At 47.9% G+C, this 5,000-nt stretch overlaps 1 protein-coding gene across 1 annotated transcript in view; it reads right to left on the minus strand.

The window, feature by feature from the left end:
* Positions 1 to 5,000, minus strand: part of LOC119583052 (rho GTPase-activating protein 190-like) — a 175,780-nt gene that overhangs the window by 92,380 nt on the left and 78,400 nt on the right. The window contains 1 exon segment of the mRNA XM_037931564.1: positions 1 to 91. This exon segment is cut by the window's left edge and continues 630 nt beyond it. The gene's annotated coding sequence lies outside the window, so the exon portion shown is untranslated.

Genomic DNA, 5,000 nt, shown 5'->3' on the forward strand with positions numbered 1-5,000 from the left:
GGAGGAAGGTGGGTATACACTAAGTGGGCGTGGGTTTTGCAGGTCGCCCTGCCGGCGGGTCTAGTCTATCCACCAACAGCCATCACAGTATCTGTAACACAAAAGAAAATGTCACGTTAGTTATAAAGCACAGACGGGTACGTCATCCTACTATAAATGTTAATAAATCTACGCAGCAGCCGCGCCATATTTCACTACAAGAAAAATGTTACATTCGTATAAATTGTGCGCTCTCTACCGCGAATGCAATAAAGCACAATGAAAGGAATTTCCAGAATCTTGAAAAAATACTGTATCCATGTACAAAGATCTTTGGAGGAGACCTGATGGCAGGGTCGGTAAGCCACTCGTCGGTGAACACTAACAACACACACAAACAAAGAGACGCTTGTGTGTTTATTTGTTTTTGTCCTTTCACCCTCTTCACTTTTCTTTATTCTCCCTAAAATGTACCTCCCTCTCCCCTTCTCTTTCTCTCTCTCGCTCGCTCTCGCTCTCTCTCTCTCTCTTCTCCCTCTCTCTCTCTCTCTCCTCTCTCTCCTCTCCCCTCTCTCTCTCTCTCCTCTCTCTCTCTCCCTCTCTCTATCTCCCTCTCTCTATTCCCTCTCTCTCTCTCTCTCTCTCTCTCTCTCTCTCTCCCTCTCTCTCTCTCCCTCTCTCTCTCCTCCCTCTCTCTCTCTCCCTCTCTCCCTCTCTCATTTTCTTTATTTCTATCTTTCTTTCTTCTTTTTTTCTTTCTTTTTCCTTTCTCTCTCTCCTTCTTCTTTCTTACTTTTTTCTTTCTCTCTCTCATTCGCTATCTTTCACATACACGTACACATACACATATGCATACATACATACACAAAGACACAGGCACAGACAGACAGAGACAGACAGACAGGACAGGACACACACACACACACACACACCACACACACACACACACACACACACCACAACACACACACACACACAGAGAGAGAGAGAGAGAGGAGAGAGAGGGGAGAGAGGAAAGAGAGAGAGAGAGAGAGAGAGAGAGAGAGAGAGAGAGAGAGAGAGAGAGAGAGAGAGAGAGAGAGAGAGAGAGAGAGAGAGAGAGAGAGAGAGAGAGATACATACACAAAGGCACAGGCAAAAGGCACAGACAGACACACACACATACACACACACACACACACACAACACACACACACACACACACAACACACACACAAAACCAACACACACAACACACACACACACACAGAACAGAGAGAAAAGAGAGAGAGAAGGAGAGAGAGAGAGGAGAGAGGAGAGAAGAGAGAAAAAGAAGAGGAAAGAGAGAGAGAGAGAGAGAAAGGAAGAAAGGAATAAAGAGAGAGAGAGAAGGAAGAAAGGAAGAAAGGAAGAAAGGAAGAAAGGAAGAGAGAGAGAGAAGGAAAAGGAGAGAGAAGAGAGAGAGAGAGAGAGAGAGAGAGAGAGAGAGAGAGAGAGAGAGAGAGAGAGGAGGGAGAGGAGGGAGGGAGGAGGAGGGAGGGAGGGAGGGAAGAAAGAAAGAAAGAAAGAAAGAAAGAAAGAAAGAAAGAAAGAAAGAAAGAAAGAAAGAAAGAAAGAAAGAAAGAAAAAAGAAAGAGCAGTATTACAAGCGAGCGACAAAAGAGAGAGAAACAGAAAACGAGAGAGACTACAACAGACAAAGGCTGAGACGGACAGACACAGGGGCGAGGGCCAGGGCGAGGGCCAGGGCGAGGGCCAGGGCGAGGGCCAGGGCGAGGGCCAGGGCGAGGGCCAGGGCAGCGCGATCTTAGGGCGCATCCCTCGAGGACGAATTCCCCTTGGACCGGGAATTCCATCTCGAATTAAGTACCGTCTGGATCCGCGTTGCACCGTGCCCGAGGTAACCTTTGAGTGCATTTGTATCCTAATAACATTGCCCCGACCAATTTCTCTCCTTCTCCGCCTCCTCGTTTTTCCTTTATCTGTTTGTCTTGTCTCGGTTAATATCCTTCTTTCCACGCCGTTTATCTTACTATGTTTTCCGTTGCCCAATTTGCATCTTTATGTCTTCAAAATATTATCTACTCTCTTAATCGATCTTTACCTCTTAATCATCATCCATCTGCCTTTTGTTTTCTTATTTTTACATCTAGATCCCCATGTATATGTGTTTGTGCGTCGGTCAACCTGTGTGTGTGTGTGTGTGTGTGTGTGTGTGTGTGTGTGTGTGTGTGTGTGTGTGTGTGTGTGTGTGTGTGTGTGTGTGTGTGTGTGTGTGTGTGTGTGTGTGTGTGTGTGTGTGTGCGTGCGTGCGTGCGCGCGCGTTTGGGGGGCACTCACTCTCTCCTGTTTGCATCATCTTTTGTCATCATATTCTTCCTCTCTCCCTTTTCCCATGCCTTCTCACTCACACGGAGCACCTCCCCTCCCACTACTTAAATATCCCTTACTTTCGCTTTATCTTTTCATTCTACGTCCCTTCCCCTTTGCCTACGCCTTCCCTTTGTAATCCCCTCTCTTCTCTTCCTACTAATTCTCCTTTTGCAAGTGTGCACTTTTTCATCTCTTCCTTCTTCAAGATCTCTTCCTTTCCCATGTCTATTCGCCATCTCCCCCCTTCTTCTTCCCTAGCCTCCACTTCATTTTTTCTTGCCTATCTATTCTTCTCTTCCTCCCCATTCTCCATCATCCACTCCCATTCTATATACTTGTCTTCAAAGCACCACCTCTCCGCACGCTCTCTTTTTCCTCGCCTTCTTCTTTGTTTCTATTTTCCTCTCACTTATGTCCTTTCGCCTTTCCTCTCCCTTTTTCTATCTTTCCAATCTCCCTTCCTCTTAATTCCCTTCCTTCCCCATCCCTCTCCTCTTCTTCCCTCCCCTTACTCATCTCCGGCTTGCACTCACCTCTTGATTTCTCTCCCTCTCTCCATCTCATTACTTCTCTCCTTCTCCCAATCCCTCTCTTTATTCATCTCCCTCTCTCCTTTCCTCTTTTGATCCCTCTCCCCCTATACCTCGCCTCATTCCTCTCCCCCTCCCTATTCCTCACCTCCTGTCTCTCCCTCTTCCCTTCCTTCTTTGTCCTCTCTCCCAATCCCTCTCTTTATTACTCTCCCTCCCCTTCCATCCTCCTCTTCCCTTCCTCCTTCCTCCTCCTCCTCCCGAAGCCTCCAAGTGGAAGTCTCGGGCCGGAGCATCCCTGGGTGGCGGCGCATAAGGTCTGCTGTAACAATAATCAATAGTGCAGGCAGGTCGCAGCCACACACGGCTCCCCCCCACTTTCCCCCTCCCTCCCACAGCCCTCCTCACTCCCCTCGCCCTCTCCCCTCGCGCCCATCCTCCCTCCTTCCCCACCTTGCCTCCATCTCTCTTTCCCCTCTTCCCCACCACATACACACATTTCCCTTCTCTTTCGCTCTTATTCCCCATCCACCCCTGTTTTCACCTATCTCTCTAATACATCCCCTTCCTTCTCCCTCATCTTCATCCTCTCTCTAACTTCTCCTCTTTACTCCCCCCTCCTCTCTTTTCTCTCTTCTCTTCTCTTCCTCCTCGCCACTCCCCCCTCCCCCCTCTCCTCTCCTCTCTTCCCTCTCTTCTTCCCCCCCCCCCGGCTTTCGCCCACGAGACCATCCCATCCCAGACGAGCCCGCGGGAAGGGCCCGAGCAGCGCCGCCGTGGCATGGTCGCCTCAACCCTCCATTCATGGGCGAGTTGTCAAGGGAGGGCCCGGCCGCCCGCCACGTGTGAGGGAGACGGAGGGAGACGGAGGGAATGGAGAGGGAAAGGGGGAGAGGAAAGGGGGGGAAGGGGGAAAGGAAGGGAGGGAAAGGGGGATAGGCAGAGAAGGGAAGAGGGAAAGGGGGAGAAGAATGAAGGGAAACGGGGAGAGGAAGGGAGGGAGGGGGGAGAGGAAGGGAGGGAGAAGGGGAAGGGAAGGGAGGGAGAGGCAGGGAGGAGGGAGAGGGAGGGAGAGGAAGGGAGAAGGAGAGGGAGAGGATCAGGGGAGAAGGCTTCTACGAGGAACGGGGGAATGGGGGGAAAGGGGAGAATAGGCAGGGAACGTGTGTGTGTGTGTGGGGGGGGGGGGGGGGGCGATTGGGAACCACGTGAAAACTCTCCCCTTCTTCTCGTCCCACTCTTCTTCACCCCAGTCCTTCTCTTCCCACCATTTCATAAATATTTTCCTCCCTTACTCTCTTCCCTAAACATACCCGAAACCCGTTTTTTTTCTCCCTCTTCTCTCTTTCCCTCCTCTTTTCTCCCCCCCCAACCCCACCCCCTCCAAAATTCTCCCCACCCCATCCCTCACCTCCATCCCTTTCGTGCCCTATCCCTATCCCTCTCTTTCCTCCCACCTATCCCATCTCCCGGCGACTCGTTCACTGCCGAAAACACAATTCCGAAACGATGAAACAATGAATGATAAAATCACAATATAGGCTATTCCAACTTGTTCTGCATATTTTCCGGCGTTCGTTCGCCTCGTTCGCAACACATTTCCACACTTTCTTTCTCTCTCTCCTCTTCGTTCGTTTTCTCTTTCTTCCTTTTTATTATTTTATATTTTTTTACTTCTTCCGTGTTTCTTTCTCTTTTTCTTTACTTTCCCTTTCTTTCTTTCTTTCTTTCTTTCTTTACTGTTCCTTTCTCTCTTTCTTTTCCTTCTTTATTGCTGTTACTTCTTCTTTCTTTTTTTCATTTCTTTGATTCTATTCACTGTCCCTTCCCTTTTTTTTGTTCCATTTTATTTCCAATCACGAATACAAGAGGGTTTATTGAACAAAGACAGGTAAAATAAACTGACTGAACAGGATAACTGAACCAAACAAGCTAATTCATCAATACAAAGAACAATTGCATTCAAAATGATGATAATCATACAATAAACGTAATTAACAAAAAGAAACAACAACAGCAACCACAATAATAGTAATAAATAATAATGGTAATAGTAATAATACAAGAAACGTCAATAAGAATCATAAAATAAAGATATATGTAATAATAATAACAATAATAACAATAACAATAACAATA

The sequence above is a fragment of the Penaeus monodon genome, chromosome 16, assembly GCF_015228065.2.
Source record: "Penaeus monodon isolate SGIC_2016 chromosome 16, NSTDA_Pmon_1, whole genome shotgun sequence".
NCBI classification, from domain to species: Eukaryota; Metazoa; Arthropoda; class Malacostraca; order Decapoda; family Penaeidae; genus Penaeus; species Penaeus monodon.